The sequence below is a fragment of the Hippichthys cyanospilos genome, chromosome 20 (assembly GCF_059441005.1).
Source record: "Hippichthys cyanospilos isolate Australia breed blue-spotted pipefish chromosome 20, RoL_Hcya_1.0, whole genome shotgun sequence".
Lineage (NCBI taxonomy): Eukaryota > Metazoa > Chordata > Actinopteri > Syngnathiformes > Syngnathidae > Hippichthys > Hippichthys cyanospilos.
The window spans coordinates 8,544,866-8,571,717 of NC_142388.1; the positions used below are offsets into that span (position 1 = coordinate 8,544,866).

The 26,852-nt window shown below is 41.0% G+C and overlaps 1 protein-coding gene across 1 annotated transcript in view; it reads left to right on the forward strand.

Annotated features, from left to right (window-relative positions):
* Positions 1 to 232: 232 nt before the first annotated feature.
* Positions 233 to 26,852, forward strand: part of tmem121ab (transmembrane protein 121Ab) — a 43,167-nt gene continuing 16,547 nt past the window's right edge. The window contains exon 1 of the mRNA XM_088404117.1: positions 233 to 418. The gene's annotated coding sequence lies outside the window, so the exon portion shown is untranslated. The remainder of the gene's footprint in view (positions 419 to 26,852) is intronic.

A 26,852-nucleotide genomic window follows, 5' to 3' on the forward strand; every position in this document is an offset into this window, starting at 1 on the left:
CTTGAGCACATCATTGCCAAGAAGGCAAATGCCCTCTGTTTAGCGAGAGGGGAGGGGGGTGAGAGAGAGGAGAGAGAGAGAGAGAGAGAGAGAGAGAGAGAGAGAGAGAGAGAGAGAGAGAGAGAGAGAGAGAGAGAGAGAGAGAGAGAGAGAGAGAGAGAGAGAGAGAGAGAGGTTTAGTTGAAGCTTGACTGTAGTCTGTGGATTGGACTCGCGTGTGTGTCTGAATTCTTTCTTGTCGGACACGCGACTGAGGATGGGACGTTCCTCCGTGTAGAGTATTAGTTTGGACCATCTCATTTGTAGATTTTTTTTTAAAATTAGTATACTGTATTTTGATTTTTTGCATCAGCACGGTACGGATTTACAAAGCCTCTGCAATGAGAGTGAAGACTTTGGACAGATTCGTCCATTAACGGTAAGCAGAGTTCAGGTTCGCTTGTGTCATGGAAAGATGGGGGGAGTAAAATATACTGTTGAACATGACATGACAAAAATTTACAGGAGCAGTAAAAAAGCTGATTTTTATCATCGCTCTTACTTCCTACCGGTTCCAGTTTGTGACTCTTTCCGCTTCTTTCTTTCTATCTCCCTTGGTGATAAACGATGCGTTTATGCGCGGTGGTTTTTTTTTTTTTTTTAAGCAATTCTCGTCACTGTCTTTAAAATGGCATTATCATTTTGTTGAACGCGATTTCCCGTGAAGCGATCTTGGTGCACGAGTTTTCCTAGCTGCTTGTCAGTTTTGTTAAAAGCCAACTGTTCATTTTGAAGAGTCAGCGAGCGCGTGCCCGACTCGTGCTCGCGCACACGGGCGCGCGCACGCACAACGACAAGCAGGGTCACCGAGAAAATATATGGACGCGACCACCAGACTACCAACACCAATCATATTTCAAAAGAGACTGCCTGATAATGAGAAAGTCACCCCGGGTCTTCCTTGTTGACGGTGCATGAATCTTCAATGAAGTAACTAAAAATATGTTGAACTAATGTGATACTTTTTGCCACTATGACGTCAACAGGAAATTAGTGTGCTGCATCATTAGTGTCCAACTTGCTGTTAATCTTTTTCACGCATTAGCATGCCAAGAAAGCAGCAGTCATGTCACATCACTTTTGACTGATTACCTTGAAATATTGCATCAATAAATTTATAATGACTCGACAGTAATGATGGCTTTATACGGATTGATTAACTGGCCTATTAATTAATGCCAGGACATCCTCAGTTTATATCTAGTTCTATTGCCATGGTGGGAATGTGTGTGTGTGTGTGTATATATATATATATATATATATATATATATATGTGTGTGTGGAGCCACTTATCCTCACTAGGGTTGCAGGCCTGCTGATGCCTATCCCAGCCAACTATGGGCAGTAAACGTGGACAGCCTGAACCGGTTGCCAGCCAATTGCAAGGCACAGAAGGACAAATATGCACCCAATCACACCTAGGAACAATTTATTATGTCCAATGCCATGTTTGTTTTTGGAGTGTGGGAGGAAGCCCAGCGAGAACCCACGCGGGCTCAGGGAGAACATGCTCAACGCCACATATACATTGATCAGTCACACCTTGAAGTGGACACTGATTGGCTGTCATTGTATTTGGACTAGCACAGTAAGCTCCTGTTGTGGGTCGGAGAGTAAAATTAGAAACAGCATCCAGCTGTGATTGCAGCCACAGCTAACGATTGCAGCAAAGCCGTAGCATTTTTGCAAACTGAACTCTAGGGCATCCTACACATGTGCAAGTGAGTTGGACGGGTTATGCAATTTTGATATTTTTGAATTATTTGGCGATTGACAAAGGAAAACAGCAAAATTATTCAACGCTAAAGATCGCAGGCGGGATTTGGGATGAGTCTCACAGCAGAAAATGCATGTTTACAAGTCTAGGAAAATAAAATAACTCAGGCCATTTCTTTATTGTATATCAACCATCAAATCTATTCCTTGACAAAACATTCAATGAACCGTTATAATTGTTAAAGAATGACAAATAAAACTAGTTTTAAATGCAAAGTATAATTCGCAGCAGTCGTCAAGCGCTGCTAAATATCATAAAGTTGAACACTGACCATATCAGGTCTTTTATACCATTTGAATTCTTACTTAACGCGGTCTTTTAGCCGGGATTAAATGTTTGACCTTTTATTTATGATAGCTGAGTGCCGCGGCCACCCGCTATCGCTTTTCGCCGCCTCCATGCTTCGGTGCTGCAGCTGTTTTGCACAGAGAAATTAATTCACACTCTATAAAGGAAGAAAAATGCACATGCCAGGCTCACTCTGGATAAGAGGTGACCCCCCCTCACCCCCCACCCCCACCTCCTCACAACCCTTGTGCTTTTAGCCTGCAGCACTGTAACTGCCTTTGATAGCTCAGAATACAGTCAACTGGCCCTGACAATGAAGTCCCTGATTTAACAGTGTCAATTTTAATGACGCTAATTAGGATTTCTGATGACATTGAACGCGTGATAACGCCCGGCTTCGGCGTTACCTGTGTCTAATATGTCGGCTCAAGCTGTGAGCGACAAGAATTTAGTGCAAATCATAGCGGGGATGTTTCCGCCGTGCCGCTCTCCAGTGTCCTTGAAAGAAATCACATTTGGAGGCGGCGGTTTTTCCTCCGGGTTATTAAGCCTCGGGCTCGACCGTACGCCGATTGCTCGTTCACGTTGTGTGGATGATGAGCCAAATGTAAATTAATCTATCATGCTCAATTTATTAACAGATAAACAGACAATGAATTTTCAGATTGACCCCGCAGGGGTCAGGTTGCACAATCGGCTACGCCTCCCTGTGTTTTATCGACCTGCAAAGGAATATTTTACCTTAGGGCGTGTACTCCGGACAGTCTCGTACACTTGAATAAATAAATACCTCACCCCAGGTAAAAGCCTTTCTTCCCCTCAAGAACAAAGAAAAACTGGCAACTAGCCGGCTGTTATATTTTATATGGCTTATACTGCTATAATGTTGCTGTACCGCACTCATATTGTGACATAAACTGGCAAAAGGACATTTCATTGTCGAGTTTGAAAAGGCTGCATTTTTATTTGATTTTCTACTTTTTCCAGTTGATCTGTTGAGTATATTGTTTATTCATCGATGAGACAGATTTTTTTTTAAAAAAAGTATTAATTTCCACCTCTCTGACACTGCAATAAACGTAAACTAAGATTCAGCTGTGAGTTCTCCCCCCGGGGGGGACACGTACCCCCATTTGAGAACCTTTGGATTAAATAATGGAAATCAGTTCAAATGCGGAATTTCCCAGTCTTGGAATCGATTAACTTGTTAAAACAACAACCAGTCGCACTCCTCTGCATCCAAAAGCAGTGTGCCCCATTTCAAAGGTTTCGCATGACACACAATACGGAGCAAGTCGGCTTTTCATGATTGTGCACTTTGCATGCTCACTGCGCCGTGGACGGTGTTTCTGCATGCCTCGAATTTCATTTATGGACCTCTTTAAAATTCAGCCCTCCCGCTAGAAACTCAATTAAATACAGTATCGCTATAAATACATGAGCAGAAAGCCACCGAGCCGAGTGAAGTAGCGCGCGGCCGCTCAGCCCCCTCACCAATCATTCCAGGCTCTGACCCCGCCCCCATCGCCACCGCATAGTGACCGCTGGTCAATTTGAATGATCGGCCGGAGACAATCATGTGGGAAGCTGAAATCAGACACGATCCGAAACTGTGTACGCCCGCTACGTCAAATGTGATTGTTCTTTTCTGAAGCACTGGTTTTCCACTTAGGAATCCATGGTTTGCAAGGCTATAATCCCCCTGACCTAATGCCTTCCACTCTAATCGATGACCAAAACGGCACGGTCAATCTATAACAAGCCGCACTATTCAATGATGTGGCCTGAGGGACGCGCGAGCGAAAGCAGCCTGCGGGCATCGCACTTCTTTGTAAATACTGTATACTGCTTAATTATAGATCAGAAATGCTAAGCTTGTTAAGCGGGCATCCATTATGGATTGTTTTGTGATCTATTGCAATGCGAACATGGCGTTTGTGGGAGAGCGGAACAAAACTCCGGCGCTTTGCTCGTCTTTGTCACAGAGCAAATGCTCCCACGAGACGCTAAGTAAATGACATAATATCCAGTGAACGGTTCTCTCAAAACAGCGAAATTCAACTCCCCCCTCAGAAAAACCTTGCGTATGTATGTACGGCGTTCCCTCGCTACTTCACGCTTTACGTTCCGTATCCTCGGTGCTTTGTTTTTCTTTCACTTCACAGCAACGCATGATGTGCTGCAGCACTCCCACACTCAGTCCTCGCGTGGGGTCTGAAGCAATTTAACAGCCCTAATGCACAATTTTGTTCAAATGAAGGTACGTTTGTTTAAAATTAAACTACTGCTTCTGTGCGTCTGCCTCTATTTAAGGATGTTTTCACGTAGAGTTGCACGTAGAATTACCTGTGGGGGAGAGGGCGGGGTATGGGCAGTGACAGCACCGACTGAAGCTGGCCCTTTAACCCTTGTGGCACTTTGTTACAAATTTTGGCAATTCCTTTGTTTTTGTTATGATATAAAAGTATTAATGGGGGAAAAAACACTAGGAAGCTGAAAATTCCAGCAGATGATTAAAACGTAACATTTCAAATGATTCTGACATTTCTATGTGATTGCAACTGGACATGTGAGATTTTGTATACAAAAATAATCATTGTCCAAATTTTGGACAACATAAAACCATTATAAATCCAATTTTTGAGATGCATTTTAATCGGATTTATGACATTGATTTTCCTGCGATTTTTGCAACATTCCGTTGCAAAACCAGCAAATTCCAAACAGAAAATTCTTTGTTGACTTGTGTTTCACCTCAAGACAGTAGGTGGCAGTAGAGACCAGTTAAAATGTCAACGTCTCTTCACAGGCTACAAAGAGAGACCATTCCATTTTTCAATTTTTTTGTAGGTGTTAATAAATCCAACCTACATATGGTTGAGTGAGAAAGTTGGAAAACATGCAGGATACCAGCCCGTTGAGGACTCGAGTTTGACACCTGTGATCTCAACCTACAAATACATTCCAATATATCTGAAAATAAGTGTGAACATAAAAAACATTTGAAGATGAGTTCACCAGACGCAATTTTTTACTGCGCATTAGCACTCCGCGCTTACAAAGATTTGCTCTAATCTGTCTTAAAACTAGTTCATATAAATTTAGATTTTATCCAATAATACCACTGTAAAAATTTTTATGCAAGAAAAACACACAAAGGAAATCCATTTCTTAAACTCTTTTCAATAAGTAGATAGCCTGTTGACATAAAAAGCAGGAGGAAGGTCAAACTCATGACTTGCTCAAGTATTTCAAAACGGAGAGGTGGTTTGGGTAAATAAACGGTCGCTTTGGTGTTAGGAAGCCAATAAAGCAGAGTTACAATATGTGGACAATTGCAAATCAAAGACCTAATCCCTTAATGTTGTTGGAGGAGAAAACAAAAGTGCCGCTGCGACTTTTGACTAATAACTGCCAGGTCGAGTGAGACTACGTACAAGGTTTTATGGAGCGATAAAATGTGTCCCATCCGCAGAGCAGTTAAAGACGTTTCCTCATCTGTTTTGACCGGAGGGCTTTTCTTGCCTCTAACTTAAAACGATGTGCTTTCTTCTTTTTTTTTTTTTTTGCCCTTACTCTACTTTTCGTGCATGTAATTAGTTCACCGAAGAAATGATGTTGGTGAAGTTTTGCACATGCTTTAACTGCCCAACAAAAGCGTTTTGGCACCGCGCTGAAAACCACAGAGTGGTAGTAAGGGTGGATAGGCGTGAAATATCGGCGCCATCGCAGCTCTCCAGTCAAGCAGTTATCGGAGATAAACAAGTGATGAGCAAATACATCAGCTAAAGTGCCACACGGTCTGGTTAACGGTCAAGACATATGACACGCTGACTGTATTTCCTCAAATAATGTCTTTCCATCAACTTGATGCATTGATCAAATAGATTCCGTCAATCAGGAAAAAAAATAGCAATTTCATTGAATCTATATGGAATACCCTGTTGCTAACCAAAACAGCAGCAATGAAGCACATAAACCGTCAACAAGTTCCAGGCTGCAAACGTTGGATCAAATGTTTCCTAGATGGTTGCCTGTACTGCTCGTCGCAAGCAAAGGTTTGCGACATTGAACGCACCATGACAAGATGAAAAAGAAAGCATCTCGTGTTTGGCATCTCATGAAGCATTTCGTGTCGTGGGATAAATGTTTCATCTTAGCCTTATTAGATTTTTTTTAATTAAAATTCACCCCCAATTCTTTTCAATGACTTCTTTTTGCACTATTTCTGTAAAACTCCTTGAAAGCTGAAGATCAAAATAAAACGTTTTTCATTTCTAACCAACATTTTTGCTTTTTTTCCTCCAACATCACCATGAAATATTGTCTTTTTTATTCATAAAAGGATGTAAATGTATTTATCTGACTCAATACATTAACAAAATTATCGACATTGTTAGCTGCAACCCTAGTGCGTCGATTATCCATCATCCTCCAAATATTTCTTTTTTTTCTGTCTTCTGTCCATCTGTCATTCATCCATGCATAAAACATCTAACAACTGTATCCATCCATTGTATTTCCATCAAGCTCCTAATACATTTTTCTATCTTCCATCCATGGTTGAAAGCATATTAGCATTCCGTCGGCGAGTATCATCATCCACTCATTTGCCCACCTAGGCCACTTTTCAGTCATTGATGCATCCACCGACAGTTCAATCATCCTGTCATCTCCTCTCTTGAGACATCCTTTCATCCAACCATCCAGTGTCAATTAATAGCATCTTTGCGCTCCGGTTTGCAAAGTCCCTAAAGAAATATTCAGGAACTCATTTCATTTTCCCCCTTCATATTGTTTTTACACATTTAAGCGCTCTGTGTTTTCCATTTAATTTTCTGCAAAATCCATTTCTCAACATGATGATCAAAGAGGAAGACACACCCTGGCAGGAAAGGCAGAATCCTTCAGAGCATTGGATCACTCAACGGTTTCTTTGACAAGTAAACAGAAAATGTCTCAAGGCTCTGTTTAGAGATATAGAGAAATATTGTCGTTAAAGTTGAATTTGCATCTTGCCACGCACTTTATTTCTGTCATGTATTTTGCATGTGTTACCCCACCATACCGTCTTAAAAACTACAGTAAAAATCCTCTACCAAACCTGCATGTGCAAACATACCCACGGAGTGGAAAAAAAAAAAAAAACATCGAAGCCTTTCCCTCTTTCTTACTTCGCCATCCAAAGAAAAAACCCCGTGTTGCATAATGCAAAATGTTTTTTTCTGCATTTGCAAAATTCTCTGCGGCGAAAACAAGCCTGCAGCAAAAGTCCAGCTTGGTTTATGTTTGACGCGCCGGCACGCGTTTTGCAGCACTTTATACTCGGTGCGGCTTTCCCCCGCAGTCAGACGATATTCTCCCATACTCTAGGTGGCAGTAAATGGACTCTACAGCATACAAACAATACAACTCTTGAACAGAGGTAGAGAATCCTAGTAGAGTCGAACGACTGAAAAATTTCCAGGTGTTTTTAAGCAGACTCATCTTCTCTCCCCAACATGGCGCTCGCCAGAAGTTCTTTACATTATTTAGGTCGCCGTAGTCCTTTTCAGCCGATAACACCATAAAAGCGTTTGTACCGGCGAACTTCCATAAGCAATAGTTCGTCCGCCATCTTTTCTGTGCGTAAAGAAATTCCATAAGGTATGCGCTGTGGAAAATCTGGTCCTCGTGGACTAATAAAGATGAAAGATGCATGAAGGAAAGTGAAAGACACTATGCGAGAAATTCATGTATGTATGAAAATGAATGCCTATTGTGGATTTGTTTCTTTTTCTCTCTTTTCAGTGTTGGATGGTTTTGTTTTTAACTTCAGTCAGATTGTAGATTGCACAACAAGATTTTTTTAAGTTCATGTCCGGTCCTACAGTGAAAATTTCTGGCTGCAAACATGATTTCGTTGTAGAGGAGCTTTCCTGTATCATCTTTTATCTGTGCGCTGCAAGCGTAGATTTAAAAATGAGTAGGCCATTGTTTCTCAGTGGCTGTGAAGCATGAAATACACTGGTGCCAGCCTTTCTTCATCACTTCAAAAATAAGACATAAAAACAAAGCAGAAATATGATTTAATGTTACTGGAAGTCTGAAAGCATTCCTGAGAGTCTATAAAATGTAAAATGCCTTATATGCCGCTTCTGAAACTTGTGCCTTTACAGTCATTTGAGAGCAGGTATAGGAACCTGTAAAAAATATTGTTGCGGTATTGGAAGGAGGCTGGCAGTAATGTTTTTCTTCATTTGAGCAGAAGAAGAAAAAAACTGCGTCCGCTTTGCCTCTTGAATCTGTGAGTGCACACGTTCCTCCACGTGTCAGTTGCACTCATGTCTCCTGTAATTAATATATTACTTTTGCATGTTTGCATCACCGAAATAATGTGAGCTCCTGTCCAGATGGTACTTAATTCGGGTGTACAGTTGACCAGCATTCATTTGTGAAAGTGTGCGGAGCATGTGTTGGTCTGATGGGCTTTTGTCTGGACTTTCTTGTGGGTTTCAGGCGTTTTTGTTTGCCTGAGAACATAGACGTGTAATTAATTTGGGAGAAGGCTGGCAGAAGCCGCCCAATAAAAATCAGGTGCAATCTGGGACTTAATGTAATAACGCTCACTATAAATTCACTGCAATCTGTAAATCTAAATCCCTAGTTTGTATCTATTCAGTCATGCTTTAAATGGATCCTAATTCAAGGTTATGGAAAACAAGGTTTCTTTCTGGCTTTGAATGGATTGCTACTTTCAAAATAGTAGTGAAATGTGAATATGAAGTTTTAGTCAGTACACATTCAGCTCCCGTACTTACGATGCAGGAACTGTAATAAATCGCACAAAAATCATCACGTTAATGCATAAAATGATCGTAGGACATTTGGCCTGAAATGGGGGTACATGAAAGCACTTCAAGGGGTGCATGAGATTTTAAAAAGCACGCAAAAATAAATCATTAACTTGACAGGTAACGAGAGGTGGCACGTGAGAAGTTGGGTCCAACCATTTTGTAATGGGGAGAATCTTTATAAACTTATGTTTTCTTGAAACATCCACTTATCTCAATAATTATTTTTGAATGATTTTTGCACGGTTGTTTTATTTAAAATCTTGAGTAACCCCTGGAGTTCCTTAAAAAAAAACAGAGGTACCCGTACCCCCATTTCAGAACCGCTGTTGTAGTTTCTTAACACAAAAAAGCCATTTCTGAAAATCAACTGCAAAACCCCAGAACTAGGTAAAAAATAATAATGAATCATCAAACAATTCTCCCCTAAACTCTTATAAAAATAATTAAAACAAAAAATATTGGGGAGGTGGGGGGGTGCATTTAATCGATCAGAAAATTTGCATGAAATGCAAAATGTCTGCCAATCCAATCAGGCGTCTAATCAGTGTGAATCTACAGTACATTGGACAAAACCACACATGCAGGCATACAAGGGGAGGTCTATGGTCGTGGTAATGACCGGGGGGGGGGGGGGGGGGGGGGGGGGGGGGTCATTGCTTTGCTCAAGGGCACCTCCTCAACATTAGTCAACAACAATCTTTTTTTTTTTTTTTTTTTCCATCTGCAGCGGGACTCACAGAGCGACCCTGCGGTGCAAAAAGCAAAGTGCTGACAGATGAGATCCATTGTACCGCCGCCATCGTATTGTGTAATATGTTGATTATTTATGCTTTGGGAAGAAGTAGCAGGCATGTGCTTGCACGCAATTATGCTTCGCCATATGCCGTCTGCAGTGATGTAGATGTTAATTAATTATGGCACAGTCCGATAAGTCAACGACGTCCTTTGCTCTGTGTGTGCGTGCAACTATGAGACTCAGCCAAGGGGGATGAAAATCCATTTTTCATTTCTTTTCTCTTCTAAAGATGAACCGGTATTGTCTTTCAGGGTCAATACCGATTGAATAGATTCAAAAAAACGATCAAAATTTGACCCAATATTCATTTTCTGTTCAAAGAGTATCAAATATTGGCATCAAAAGTTTCCAATCTAACTTTAGAGAAATGTTTGACAGCATTTTTGTAAAAGACTACTTTTCAGCTTAGCATATATTTTTTTTTAAATTCTTAGAACAGTAGTTCAACCTCCTGCTGTTCATATTGAAAAATGATCTAAATCTTACACATTGTCCCTTTAAATCACCTTGGGGGCCAAGTCCGGCCCGCGGACCATATGTTTGACACCAGTCGAAAAAAAACTCAATAGTCCTGAGGTTTAAATTGATAAATACAAATTTTGAGCACCGATAATCCATGAATAACATCTACGCAGAACATGCATAGCGCTTAATGAAGCATCTGTAGCTCGTTGCTTCTTCGAGCGAGGGGAAACACCCAAAACCTCCACCAAACCATTTTTTTTTTTCGAGCGGTGCTGTGGAAGGTGCGCTTTAATTGCGTTGTTTGTAATGAAACCGACCCCAGGGACTCAAACGTTAGGCTTGTAAGGCAAGTAAGGCTCTCGTGATTTAATTGCAGCATAAACACACATGCAGCAGGCTGCAGGTTGGCGCGAGCCAAGAGACTGCATCCCGCCGCCCTCAGCATTCCCCTCTCGTTTGTTTTTTGCTGCCCTTATCCAGAATGGTGCAAATTCACCATTTTTTGGGGGCGCGTGAGGTGAGCTCCGGCATAGTAGGGTTTTAACCCTGCTGTATGCAGGATTACCGCCATGGCGCCCCAGTTTGAAAGGAAGCGTAACAATAGCGTAAATCAGCATCAATGGAGATCAATTGTGACAGTGGGGGCTGGGGTTGGGAGTCAGTCTGCTTCAGCCGCCACCAGTAGACTGATTAGCTCGCAGCGGCAGCCGCTTTCTGGGGAGATGCGCGTTCTTGGCGTTGCGAGGCAGAAACATCTGCTTGTGTGTCACCGCCTCTGGGCTGTGGAGGACTTGTCTCGCTCTCTCCTCACCCCCTCCCTCTACACTCAGCCATCACTCCCCATAACCTCAACTCACCTCCCTGTTTTCCCACTCGCAGCACTTAAAAGCAACATCTCCGCGCACCCAGCAGTCATGTAGTCCTTAAATGTACTGCTGGTGTCCATAAAGTGGACGGGAAATATGTCAACACATAAATGGCGGCACACTTGTTTTTTTGTTTGATCTTGTTTTCACTGATGAGCCGTTTTTCCCGTTTTTCTCTTACCGTTCGAATGCCTCTCGGCTCAGCGGGGTGCTAATCGGCGTTCGGCGTGACACTCTACTCTGCAATTAGCGGGGAACCTCTGCAAAAACAATGACGGATAAAGATGAAACGTTTCACGCCTTGCCTGTCAACGACGCATTCAAGACAAGGCCGTTATCGACACTTTCGAGGGGAAGTCAAGTCAAAAATTGTTTAACACAGCATCCTGATTAATATCGTGTTTGTGAGGTGTCAATTAACTAGCAGAATCCACCCACTTTTAGCAATCTCAGGCGGCAGCCATGTTGGTATTCGTTGACTGTGTCATGGTGTAGTATGGCCAGTGAAGAGGAGGAAGTTAGTAGATCCAAAAACGCAGGTAAGCCAGAAGTCAAAAATGTACGTTGATTATCGCTTAGAGGCGAGCCCAACACAAACAAACTGTAAAATAACCAACAAAATTAGGAAAACTACAGGGTAACAACAGGGGCAGCAAAATGACACATAATGTCCTGACAACTAACGAAACACAAATGGGAACTAAGACACACTCACACTAATCAGGAAAAAACAAAAACCTGGACAGGAACAAATGCCGGGAAGCTGATTGGATGACATAAGGAGGGCAGGTAAGGACAGAAGGAACCAAATCACACTAACGAGGGACACCAAACAGGACATAGAACCCCTCAACAGCAAAGATAAAAAAAAAAAAAACATTCAATGTAAGCACATAACAAAAAAACCCAACAAAATACCAACAGAACATGACAAACTAAAAATGACTAAAATTGAGATGTTATTTACCTGCTGTAATTGCCCAGTCTTAATCGTTGAATATTTTTAACTGAAAGCAGTGAGCCAATCAGAAAAGGGGGTTCTCTTAGAAGAAGACAAAATTGAAGAAGTGGGGAACATTGAGAAGGAATGAAGATATACTTTTATGTAAATATAATTATATGGAATAATATATAAGCATACTTTTCAGATAAAAATGTACTTTTACTCCAATTTGACAGTATTTTTTGACCAGTTGCAATAAGCAATAATCATGCAAAGAAAGAATAAAGGTTAGGGTTAGAAGAATATAGCACTACCATCTAAAACACAATGTAGGAAAACAATTTTAACCATTGAATTCAAAAGTGTTCCCAAAATCTGGACCGGTACCCCAATGAGCACCGTTCTTCATAAGCGAAGCCGACAGAAGACGCCGACAGAAGCAAGCCTGCGTTTCTTCCGATTTTTTTTTTTTGAAAGACTCAAAGCGGCCGTTTATGTGGGAGTTGTTCCTGGAATTGAAGATGAAGCAGTGTCGGGCGCTTCATCTTTGTCCACGCAGCTCTCTGGCAGCTCGGCGGAAAGCCGCTGCCCACAGTTTTTGGTCCGAGCCAGAGACGCCGGCTGCAGCCACCGCCAGGCCGAAAGCTTCATCATCCGGGAAACATTGCTCGTTTATCCCGAGATGGCCGCGACAGAAAGCGATTACTCAAGGAAGTACAAAAGAAAAAATGTTTTTTCTTCTTTTTTCTCGGCTCCCTCATTTCCATTTTCTTCGATTTCTCCCATTTCTTTCTTCAGAATGTTTACGCTTAATGAAAGCCGACCAGTTGAGTCCCAGAAGCATGATGCCTTTGAACGTTTTTCTTACCCGCAACAGATCAATATCAACTATGTTGTGCATCCGTCTGTTCATAATGACTAAAACTTTGTTGCAATAGATTTTCTTTCTTGCGTCAACATCTCAGTGGAGAAGTGAACAAGCAGCATATGGCTCCCACAGTAAACGCTGTCTGGACTAACGTCAGATCTCCTGCGCCTCACAAAGCTTTTTTCTCACCCTTAATAGGAGAGTGGCAGAACCAAAATGCTCTGATTCCCGATCACAGCAGTCACTCACTTTGATGCCAAGCGATTCAGAGTCAAACAACTAAGGAGGCAGCCAGTCGCACAACGGGGGCAACATATTATATAATGGTCCAACAAGCGCTCTGCTCGGTCGCTGTTTAGCCTTCGGAGACCGTCCACGAGAGGCAAAGAGGTCAATCAAGCGGAGGCAGGCTCGCTTCTGTGGATTGGGCCGGTTTCACAAGATCTCCGTCGATAACGGTGACAAGCTACAAGGCACACTGCGCCCTTGGATGCTCTGATAAACCTTTGCTAAAGCTCCATAGAGAAAGAACAGCCCCCACATACCCCACACGCGCGGATATATTTTTTCTTTAAAACTATCCCTAACTTTCAGGCTGAAGCCTACGGGTCAGAATCTGGTCATTTTCATATTCTTTCCACAAATCAGTACAATTGATTTATTCGTATGTTGCCCGGCATCTCCGTCACGTGACGGCAACAGAAAATAAGTGCAATTACCTAAAAATGCCTGCAGATGGAGACAAAACAACACAAATACAGCCAACCCCCTAGGGTCATGACAGTTGTTTTTGTTGCAAACCAAGGAAAATACTGTATAGAGGGGGTGAAAACTCAGTGTTCCACATCGCAAAATAGAAAAAAGCGAAAGCCAGGGATGTTGTAACCAGGGGGTCCACTGTACATTTTTACACACACACACATATACATATATATATAAATATATATATATATATAAATATATATACATATATATATAAATATATATAAATATATATATATATATATATATATATATATATATATATATATATATATATATATATATATATATATATATATATATATATATATGTATATATATGTATATATACAAAGCTTGTGACTGTCATCAGGTAAGCATCCTATTATATTTTGGAGAGAGTTGTCGAAGTCATCGAATAAAAGGTCCAGGCCATCTAATTAGGATGTCTCATTGTTTCCTACTAAGTGATTTCACGGAAAAGGTCAAGTTTACTTTCCCCCTGTTAAGAACACAAATTATTTGTCAGCCGTCTTGGCCCAAAGCTACTCTAAAATCCAGACTGGCTTAATGATGTTGTGTTTCATCTAAGGGACAAATGATTGCCATAGAGCGGTCGGAAATAATTAACCAGCAGATGTCAAGATTTTAATGGCAACGATTAGTCAACACTTTGGCGGAGCGCTTTTATTTGTAACAATGCTGTGCCACATCCAATCTTTTAAATCGAAGTGCTTGAGAGCGGCAGGTCAAAACAAATGCGGCCAGCGGTTATTACATGTGTTCTGCGGAGCTATCATTAAGGTAACTACCGCTGATAAAGTGCGTCGGGAGTGCGGGGCGTTTAGTCAGACTGACGCAAACATGCTAGGGCAAACGCATGCATACACCGTCTCAAAATGGCAGCGCCGGCGCATACACAAAAAGCCGAAAAGGTAGCGTTTTAGGATTTTACAAAAAAATGCTTTTGGGCGAAATGACGTTTCGTAATATCAATTACTACAGTCGTTTTACTGCATATATTTGTCGAAGTGTAATAAGCAAAGGAGCTGTCTGAATTTGTATTTGCTGGATATTTTTCTTTGTGCCACAACTCATATAATCCCGAAATGCAAATTGTTCATAGGCCAAAACACTAACACTAACTAGCTCCCATTCAATCATAACCACAAATGTCAGGCTAGCAATTGTGCAACACTTAATGTCACCGTTTTGAGACTTTATCGTTAGATTATAAACGTATGAAATGCAAACCATTGAAATTACAATGCGGTATCAGACTTGAAAAAAAAAAATGTGCATGGATGAACGAGCCAAAGGAACGTTTTCTGTCAGTTCGATACATTCGAAAAATAATGCATGTTGGCCAGTTTTGTTTTGATTTTTTGCACTGTATTATTTTTATATTAGTGGAAAACAGTATTTGAAGACGCTCCAATGTATATTCTTCATATATGATTTAGAGGATGTTGTGCTGCCATAGCTTCCATACATCCACTCCTGCAATCCAATTACTTATCTATGCAGTACAAGAGGATAACCCAGTTGACTTTGGGTATGAAGGGAGTCGTTCGTTTTGCCATTCAATCGCATTTACAATTAATGACAAACCGCTTTTGGAATACGAGGGGAAGAGTACCTGGACGGAATTGATCCGAGCACACGGAAAGCTTTAAGCTTAGAATCGAACTCAGAACTGCGAGAGACATTCTAACCACTGGTGCTGCCCATTCGGAAAATCCTGTAAAGCAAATTGTTAATCCAGCTTCAAAGCCGAACCTCAAATGGACCCATTCAACCTCAACCGCAAATGCCAAGTTAGTAGTTGCGTGACATTTAATTTCGCCGCTCTCAAATTTAAACTTCCATCCATGGGTGGCTCTTATTTTCAAAAGTCACGCGTGAGCGGGAGCCGGTCCTAGCTGACTTTGGATGAGGCGTAGTACAACCCCGGACTTGCTGTCAAATCTCACTATGCTGTTTAATATTTGATTATAAATAAGAGTGTTTAGCTCAAATGAAATAACAAGCATCCGGCGGACCAAAGCAAACCAATAATATGCATGAATGGGAACTCGACATGTGATCACAGGGTGTAAAATTTCTTTCCAAAGTATTGTTTATTTGCTATGCCTACATATTCTTGTGAGGAGGGGAAATTTGACAAAGGAGCAAACATGACACGGAAATGGAGACTTAGAAAGTCTTCATACACAAAAATCCAACATAACTACGACTTGGAAACTCTAGACTCGGAAACTAAACCCATAAATAGACATTTGATTCAGAGTCATAAATTTAACTCCTATATAACTACAACTTGGAAACTCTAGACTCGGAAAGTAAACCCTTAGATAGACAATTGCCTCTGAGTCATAAATTTAACTCAGATACTTGGAAGACATCTTGACATGTCAGCTTGTGAGCTTGACTTTACCTTCTGGCAATGTGTCATTGCAAACTTGCGGCTTGAATACTATCAGATATCAATCTTACAAAATTGTAATTATAATGGTTTGCTATGGTCCAAAATTTGGACAATGATTATTTTTGTGCAGAAAATCTCATACATCCAGCTGTAATCCAAAAAGTTAAGGCCCCTTTAAAAAAAATTTTAAAAAGACATAATCCCATAGCAACTTATATCACAACATGCTCGAAAAGGAAAAAAACTCGGCTTGTACGCTGAGAAATACGGTGGTTCCCAATTGCTTTTTTTTTTTTTTTTTTTTTTTGCTCATGTATTATTTGTAGAATGTTGTGTACCCAGAGCTTCCATATTTGCACTCATGCAATCCTGCAGAACATCCAACTCGGTTCACGAGTAATCTGGAGTCTTTTCCATCTGACCATGACTAGGTGTCAAATATAACCATAGTTAGGTTTGATATGCGAGCCCAAGAATTTCCAATCAAACATAAAAAAATGCAGCAAAGACAAAAATCAATAAGACGTACGAATGAGAGTGAGATAAATTGAACATTTGTATCCGTTAAATATATCTCATTGTCTCCGTGAGTCGGCCGTTTTCAACATTCTGCTTGATTTGGCCCGATATTATCGGCCGACGTATTCTTGGCGAAACCATTAGCGGACGCGATCGCTCAAAGTCTTCAAAAGTGCGGCGCGTTTTTCCGACAGATTTCGCCTAAGACAATTGCTCAGACGAAGCGGATCGAACGCAGCCTTTTGACTAATCGCGGAGGAACTTGTTCATCAATATCTTGTCTTAGAGCGAAATCCCGGCTAAGTCTCTTGTTCCGCTTCCGCAGCTCGAGCTTTCCGTCAGTTCCGACTTCCATCGCAAATTGAGCAAGTCGCTACATGGTTGCTTCCGTCCCGTCGCATAGGTTAACAGGCTTGTCACCTTCCGTGTCACGGCGGGAGACTCCAAGTGTCTCATACCTTTCCCACGCGTGTCCTTCCTCAGCACCCTTAATATAAAAATAAATCTAAACAAAAAACAAAAAAATCGAGGTTGCAGTGCTTGCATGATTTATTTTGCCCTGCGCACCAAGGTGAGACCTTGTCCTGGCGTGTCAGATTCCCAGAGACGCGCTACGTCAGGCAGAAGCAAAATTATACGAAGATAAAAGAAGCAGGAAGGAGCTTAAAAGCTCGCCACCGCTGCAGGTGTGCGGCTGTGTGGGAACGATAGAACGCTTGTGTCGTTCATCGGCTTGCCGCTCACGACTGCGGTTAATTATTCACCGGGGTTGTGCCGCAGAGTTGAACCGAGCGGCTGCGGGATAAAGGCACCGGAGGAGGAAGATGAAATTATAAAACCTAATGATGGAACTCTGGCTGAATTGTAATTTTCTCAAATTGATTTTCAAGAGGTTCCCCGACCTAACTAACATGGACGGACACCGAGAAACGGAGACGATGTCAACGTTTCTTTTCCCCCTGACACCGTCGGTATGATCGGACAGTTTCGCGTCGCCCCCCTTTGTTTGAATCCCTTCTTGTTAACATCAAATTCATATCCCCTTTCCGGTTGGCATCTCCCAAGAATTGAATGATCTAAAACCGCCTCAAACACACCAGAGCCCAGAAAGCGCTAGAACGTTACAGCTATTCTAAATCCTCACCCAAAACCGTTTCCTATAAAATCGTGCAAAAAGATTTACGCAGAAGCACAGAGGCGCGTGACCTTATAATAACAGCAAATCACCTGAAATTAAGAGAAGTTTCTCTTTCATTGCCATGGCAACCCCCGACAACCGACTTTAGTGGGCTGTAATATTGCCGGGAAAGCTCTCATGTTGTTACCCTGATGTCAATACGGATTCATAGTTTTAGTACCGCACGATAAAACAAACGGCTAAGTAAGCAAATCTTAATGGCGTTGCATCATTTTAGAACAAGGATCTAATGTTTTCGTTGCAAATATTTGACAGCAAGATAACGAAAAACTATCATTTCCACTCCAGCATTGATAATAAACTATTAATTGTTGATTTCTTGAAGCCACTGAGGCAAAACAGAATGGCCAGTAATGGGAGGGCAAATAATAAATAACCTTGTGAATTCAAGTGTCAATACACGAGTTATCCTTGTGAGTGTTTTTGAGCGGAAACTCCAATAAAAAGTTAAATACATTTTCAAAAAGGCAATTTTTCAGCAAGCGCTTCATGCGCAAATCCCCATAGCAACCCACTCGACTAATACGGCAGATATGTTGTGCTCGGAACACTCGATTCATCCCAGAAGTCAAAATCAATTTCACTCCTCTGTTTAATTGGTATTACGTGCGATACGCTACAAAGAAGTAATTCCCGTCGAGGATAGCGAACATGAAGTCAAGGGAAAATTGGCAGTGTGCCTTGCTCAAGGGTGACAGACAAGCAGACGCAATTTCAACCCGAAGCAACGTCCTTGTCGACTGAGCCACTTCGGCCTTCTAAAGAAGACGTGAGGTAGCTATGCATTATGGATACCATACTAACTACATGCACTATTCCAGGGGGACATAGATTGAGCCCTGTGGGACTAATAACTTTGTTGGCCTTGAAGACTTTCTCTGCCTCTTCTTCTTAAGTTAATTACCACGTTGTATCTGTTACATTAGACCTCAGTGCTCGGCTTAGGTTCTTACCAGAACCATGAACATATTATAAAGCCTTTACACAGGCTTTCATAAAGCTGTAAAATAGATTCTCAAAGTCTGCTACTGCTCTTCAAATTACTGAATCGTAGGAAACGCAGATTGAATATCGGGCTGCAAGGCATGATTGTGGTGATATTTTTCAAACATGCATCAAAGGGATAGTAAGATTTAGAGTGTTTTTCATTACGGTCAGCAGGAGGCGCTGCAGGTGCTGCATTTACCATTGTCCGTAGCTATAACAAACATGGCCGCCTCTGGAGTGCCACCCCACCATGTGACATAATTTCATGATAACTAGACATATGATTATATTTAAAACATACTGTTGGTTAATTAAGAACACACACATTCTTTTGTAAGCTTTTGAAATTTGCAGTCATTTAATGTATTCCGTTATAATGAAAAATGGTCTAAATCTTACACACTGTCCCTTTAATTTCTATCATTTTATTTAAAGAAAAAAACAAAAGAACATTTTATTTATCAAATTGAAAAAGCAGAAAATGCACTAACAAATCGAAGAAACTTTACTCGGTATCACAACATTTATTTGGTTTGGTTGGTAAGGTTGTAAAAGCGGCAAAAATAATTATTGTTTTGATAAGTAAAAGCAGATGTGTGTAAATGTCTTATTTTGACTTGCTACTGGTAATTAGTTTGCTTTCATTGAAGACTAAAGAAACCTGAGAATACCGTTGAGACTGATATGACAATTTTGAATGATTAAAAAATGATAATCAAATATGGTAAAGTATAGAATATATAACCAATGGTGCTCTGTGTTTGAGAGACAAGGTCAAAGAACTCATTCAGCGCCACTGACAACTTTTGACATCAAAGCTCCATTTTTACTGGGCTCTATTGGCGACTTTTCACATTAAGCTCTATTTTAACCAGACTGGCGGCGGATGTCTTATTTCAAAGTTCAAAGCCAACACGGTGAATCGACATGTAGCTGTTTTGCTGCACGGGAATATAATCATCAGCCGAACCGAAGTCCAAAAAAAAAAAAAAATCTTCAAAGCCACTCGTTTCAGACTCACCCGGAGTAACCCAAATACGTAGCCGTCTCCCGCTAAATCGAGTCCATTACCCTTCCTTCCAAGTCACACTAAATCGTAATGAGCGCCGGCTCCTGATTCTCATGTCACTTGATTCTGTCCTCCCTGTCTATCGCTTGTCCTCTGTGACCACCACGCCTCCCTGGCTACGCCTGTTACCCTGCTAAATGTGCAGCGGGCCGTGGAAAAGAGCAAAAGGCTCAGTGATTGGCAGAGATAAGGCCTCTAATTAGAGGCAGTGATTGGGAGTTGCGGAGGGGCGCTTCGCTGGTAGGCAGAGACGGAGGAGACAGACGTATTCAGGGCGCCCAACCCCGCCGCAATTAGACACACATCTGCTATCAACGATCAGTTCAATGTCCTTACAACAGACGTTCTGACGCATGTCGCCTGTCAATGTCATTCATTGTCCCCGTTTTTCTTCGCTCGTACAGCCGGCTGACACGCCCGCTTATTGGTTGTGGAGATGCTGCCTTGCGGATGCGAGCACGCGCACAAGGCAGAAGCGTGATAAATGCGACTTCATGCAAGGATGCTAGGCGAGAGAAAACCGTAAATGGAGCCCATAGGATACGGAACGGCTTAATCGTGGACTCAAGATAAACAAGTACAGGCTGTTTGATAAGCAAATTGTTGGTATTTTGAAGCAATTTGTTCAGTTCCTCCCATTAAATCAACAACAAATCAATTTATACAAAAAAAAAACAGGATGAGGCTAAAACGTCGTATAGATATCAAAACATGTCGACTTTCAATATGCCATGCTGCCGTCCCGTCTAAATGCTTGCAAAAAGGGGGTTGCGAGGTACATCCTATAGGTGACAAATTAAGCCCATGTCAGGCTCAAATACTGAAATTAAAAATTCGGAACTATTGTCATTTGTGGACATATTGAACACCCAATATTTTATCATGCATTCCCCCTGATTTTTTCATGAATCCTTTTAGCTGCATTAGGTGCATTAGAAATTTTTCTGTTGACTCCCCAAAAACCACCAGGTGGCGCTAGCGGACAACTTGTAACATTTGCAAGCCTTTCAATAACTTAATTGATTGGCTTAGCTTGGACTACCATACTGCAATTTTTGCCCCCACCTAAGCCCCCACACACACACACACACACTCAAATGTATATGTATATGGATAGGGCTGATGTAATTGAATAAAGGGCCTGGGGATAAAAGTAAAAATATAGTCGCATTTGATGACATTGAGACTTTTTAATCATCAGCCCAAATTGGCCAAGTAAGGCCAGGTTAGTGAAAAATCCACTCAGGGGTTAAATATCCTCTATTGTGCCTCTGGTTGTTGAAGCTGGAATAAATGTTGCTAAAAAATAAAATAAATTAATGATTAAAAAAATGAATACAAAAAAGCAAAATGCTCACCTTTGATAATCACTGAACTTGAGTATGTTTTATGCAAGTTTAGAGATTTTTGTTGTTTTTTTAACGAACCAATCTTGGGCTCTGGAGGACCCACTGTTCGCTGTTTTTTGCCTCATATAAATATCCGCGCGATTAGCGTCAGACACCGTAGCGGACATCGGCATAGATTTGTTTAATATATGAGATAAATGCACATGCAATAATGCTGTCCCGTTGTTTATGCAGACAATTAACATATTCACCACAGGCAAGACAGTATGTGCACCCTGCAGAGATTTTACAGCGGCGGTGAAATGTCACATCATCTGAGCGCTAGGTTTTATTAGCCTAATCTAGTCTGCTGACACAGACGCAGCACCCACTAGCATGTTCCAAATGGAATAATAGCACATTGTACTCCATCAGGAGGCTCTTTGCTGCAGGGGGTTGTCGTTCCATCCGCGCAATTTATGAGCTGATACTTCAGCGGCCTAATTTAAGATATGGTGGACTCATCATTTACAATAATCAACACTCTCCAAGTAAAAGGCTGAAGAGATGTTGGCCGTGATGTATTAGCCCAAGCCGCGCAACTTCTGCTATCTGTTCAAGCCTTAAATCTGGAGTCCCGGCGTTTGGCAGAGAACGAGTCGGCTTTTTGACGGTTGCGCTAAAGAAGGCTTCGGCTCGGAGACGCAGGGGAGTGCTTGCGCGTTGCCTTTCAGCAAAGACATCGCTCAACAGACAGAGGCGGCGACCAACAGGGAAATTTTGTCCGGCAGGCGTAATCCATAACCGTGAAACAGGCTAAGTAGTGTCTCTCCAAGGTGGCATAATCTTAATTGTGAGCCCACTCTGTAATATTACACTCAATTTTCCACTATGAAGTGTGCATCCATTTTATTGGGGGGAAATTAATGATCAACATATTGGTTAATTGTTTTTAAACTAACACTTGCAATTTGTGCCAGGTGAATAACTCACATTCCATTCTTAACATTGGTAAATACCGAGCATTTAACATTCAGCGGAACAGAGCATAAATAGTGGTTATCAGTGGTAAATGACCAGGATCATAAATGTGCTCCAAGATGAGGAGCAAGATTGAATTTAGCCCACACCACACTGTATGAAAAATTAATGACGGTTAATGTAACTGCAGCAACGCTATTACATCACCCACAAATACTCATTTACCGCACTGTGAGAGGAGTGTTTGTGTAAACAACATTGCACATTACAATGTATATAACAGATATATCGCGTGCCATTTTTGTTCCACTTTGATCATCTCTATCAAGAAGACCAGAGGAAACTTTCGTTAAAGTTCTGTTGTATTGACGGCGAATGCGACGCGATGGCTTAAAGATGCAAAAATTTGAAACCGCCCTCCAGAGGAATAGTTGAATAAGTTCCACCATTGCATTTCTGTAGCACAGCTTTAATCAAAACAAAATGTTTTATCATTTGCACATCTTCATATTTTCTTGTTTTATTATGTATGTATGACAGTTATAGACGTCAATAATCCTCTATATATATATATATATATATATATATATATATATATATATATATATATATATATGTATATGTATATATATATATATATATATATGTATATGTATATATGTATATGTATACAGTATATATATGCACACTGTATTAGATGTTATTGTTGTTGTGCGTCGTGTGTGCAGGGTTGTACTACATTATCTGGCATTTGGTTTTTTTTGTTTTTTTTTTTGCTGCACCTGTGTTATTATATTTATTTATTTATTTTTTGCTGCGCTATCCTGCGGGAGGACAAAGCCCAATAATGTCGAAAAGACGTCTCACTCACCAGATGTACTGGGCAATAGAAATCAATGCAGCGATGATTCGAATACATATTTTGTTTCTTCTTCCTCTCTCTTTTCCTTCTGTCATAAATGAGCTGAGCACCCACAGGGAGAAAAAAAAATGCTTCCATTTTCCCCCTCTCCCTCCAACCTTCTCCTTACTCCACATCTCAGCTGCCCTGCTTTCTTTGCTATCTCACTGAGCTTGTTTGACCTGCGCTAAGGGAATATGGCTGAGCCCTCTTCACGTTCAACTATCTTCTCCCTCTCCCTATTATGCTGGACGATTGTGGTACACAAGTCCCTTAGGGTCATGCGTTCATGGCAATGCTCACACAATTCGTGTTTACATAGTGAGAGAGCGAGCCATCTGAATCTCAAACATTTCTACATTCTACAAACATTGCTCTGATTCATCTATACTGGATTGAACTGTGAGGCGGACATGCTAACCACGCTTCCACCGAGCAGCCCCACTTATAAGAAGATGTTATACGTAATATTGTTTTAGCATAGTTCTGTGCAATGTAGTGACTTGTAGTTCTAGCCTGAGAGAGTCCAGATAACAGTTGTTTTGGGAGCAGCCCAACAAACAATGTGGTCGACCCTGAGTCCAAAGCATGAGACAACCACGCAGCATTTAAAGCTATTAATTACACGTGAAAAATCATTTAGTTATCTAATTAAGTATAAAAAAAACAAATGTTTTACTGCTGAAAATGGGTGAATATGTTTTGTTTTCCTTTAATGTGTTTGGTAACTTATTGTTTAAAATTAAAATTCACAAAATATTAAACACCGACAAACATTGAATTAGAGAGTTATCCAAACTTTATCACATTTTCCCGCTTACTGAAATCAACCCAGTTACCACTATGAAAGCTAAGAAAAAAAATCGATTTATAATGGGTTGAAAGGAAAAAAAACCTGAAAATAGTCTCGAAAGTCTCCACTGATTATTCCTCATTAACCAATAAAAGCCAAGGAAAATCACATTTTTTTCCCCTCAATCTTAAAAGACACTCTGTATTTTGTGCTATTATTGCAATTTTAGTTTCCTGTATCACAATTGATTGCATACAGGCGCTTCACCTTTACCAAATTACAGCGTGCATACTTCCTCTATAAGATCCTTTTGTGCTTTCAAACTGCACAATGCAGAAAATGTGAAAAGCTTTTCCTCATAATTAGAATGGCCGCATTTGTATTGTTTGCGGGCAACTTTAAGCCTTCTTTCCATGACTTTCCTGGGCTCCTGTCAAGATGCATTTTATGTTTCCATCTTTTTCTGCTAGTGCTTGTGTTATTAAAGCATTGCTTAAGGGAGGCTGAGGCACTGGAGTCTCATGGAATCGGTTACCGCAGGACAAAGTGAAGTCTCGCTATTTATGAATGGCCTTTAACTGCCAGAGAGAAATGCACTGCTCCGTGTCCTCTGTTTCTCTTTCCTCCCTCAATGCAAAGCATCGCAGTCTACATTAGCATATGTGCACGTATGCGTGCTTGCATGATGAAAGCGAGCTGGTGAAGGATAGCAGAGGAACACAGAATTATTTATGACCAGGGCGCACTATAATTAGTAAAAACTAAATTGCGTGTCAACATCGACGGCAGTTAATTCCGGCCCGGCTTCTGTCAAACGATATTATGAATGTTCGGGGGGACCATAGCAGCAACTGACCGTGTTGGGCCAGGAAAAATAAAATAAGATTGCCCGATGGGATGCCATGCCCTGAATTATTTTAGACCTAATTGAGTGAAACCAACGCATAAATAAACTCATGGTGGCATTTTGAGGGAACAAAAGTCATCAACACTGCTTTTCGTGCGTTTACATCCCCCTCTGTGCATATATGAGATACAGCGCTTTCACTTATGAGCCCCCCCTCAGATAAAAAAATAATTAAAGAGGAAAAATACCCAATTACCATGCCAAAAAATTGCTTTATTTTTTACCTTAAATGACCTACATGAAGATGGATTCGTATGGCTAAAGGATAGTCAGTGTTTCCAGCTGCTGGCTCATTTATTCTGATCAGCGTCTCTCTATAGCAACAGCTTCAAACACGATGAGGGTTACAGGGGGGCAAAGAAAATGATAGAAATTAATGTTCCAGGAATAAAGTTATAAGTTTTGTGCACCGTGCCTCTCACCCAAAGTCGGCTCCAGCTCACCCGCTTCAAATGAGAAGAATAAATATAAATCAGGCCAATCACGTGTCTTGTAGGAGTGCCGTGAGTTGACTGACAGATTAGCTGTGCAGTCTCCCTCATGAAACTCACAAGTTGTGAGGGAAACAGAAGGCAGGTAGTGGAGCAGCAAAGTGTTGTCATTCTCTTTCCTAGATTTCTTTTGTAATAATTTTGAATTTCAAGTGTTCCCATGTTTAATCAGCGAAAGGCTTCACTATAATTTGACTTCCGGGTGCCGCTAATCCGAGGCCAACAGCGGCTTTCCGTGATCCCAACTACAGCCAAGGGATGGAAACGGGAAGGGATAACAGTACAGTTACTGTATAAGGGTTAATAATTTAGCTGTACCATATCAAATTGAACCATAAACCCATTGATTTATTACAGTTTCGAACCAAACTGTCCTTGAATTGTTTCACACACCAAATATCAAAAAGTACACTGACTCAACTTTTGCAGATGATCAGAACTTCCATCTGTAGTAAACGGAAGAATGGGTCAAGCTTTTGTTGAGTATCATAATTTCTGCACTGGCGCACCTCACTAAATTAATTTTTTCAGTCAAATGAAATCCACTTCAGGTTTTATGGTGCATTCTAGTAATGTCTCTGCAGTCCTGAAAACTTGTGTGTTTCTATTTAGAAAGGCACAAATTAACAGGAGTTCATTAGTGGGACCCATCTGCTTCCATCGCCTTTGTTGGACTTTTCTCTTCAGACGAGTTAATGTGTTATTTGTTATTATTCGGGCCATAGATCCTTTTAAAGATTGCAATATGACAGCCTGGTGAGTTGAATGAGTAATTATAGAGGTGGTAGATGTACACAAATGACCCTACTGTGTCGCGAATTAGCATGTTAATTAGTTGTGAGTCCACAAACTGACACCTGTGACATAATTATCACTCAGTATAAGAAGTGCGCCGATTGAAAAAGCCCGGCCTTAATTGTTTCTAAATGGCAAAACTAAAGACATAACTGTCTAGTGTCTCACTAACACATAAGAGTGTCAGGGCAGCAATATATTTGTTTTTTGTTTTTTTAGGGACCACATTCTGGCACTCAACACTCAAAGATTTGTCACTCATAGATTTAATTTTTCTTGAGCACAACTGTATAACAGATCATTTTAAATAGAAACATGTTTCCTCTCTCCAGGGTCCAAAAAGGTACACAAGTGTTGATTTATTTTTTAATATATGTATTTTCTGCACTACTGTATAACGCGTAAATAAAAACCTTGGCAGTGCGCCTTATAATAACAATCATATCTGTTGGAATTCCCTTTAGCTATGCAACCCCAGCCACTACTGTAGCTTCTATTCTATGTGCTTTATAAAGCGATTTGCGCTATGTGTGAAAATAGTTTTAAAATGGGAAATTCATTGAAGTTTTGCCTTATAATCCGGTGCACTTTATAGTGTGGAAAATACGGTAATAGCATGAATAGGATCCCAGGCACGTGCTGCAGGAACAGGTGGTGAATCATCCAGTCAGAATCCACGGGACATAACCTAATGACAACTCAAGGGATGAGGAAACCAGAAGCGTTTTTATCCGCAGACCTAACGGACCAGCACATCTGACTCTGATTTCGGATTTTTGATGTTGGCTAGAATGCAAGGTCTGAAATAGGTGCTTATCAAGCAAGTCTACACACCA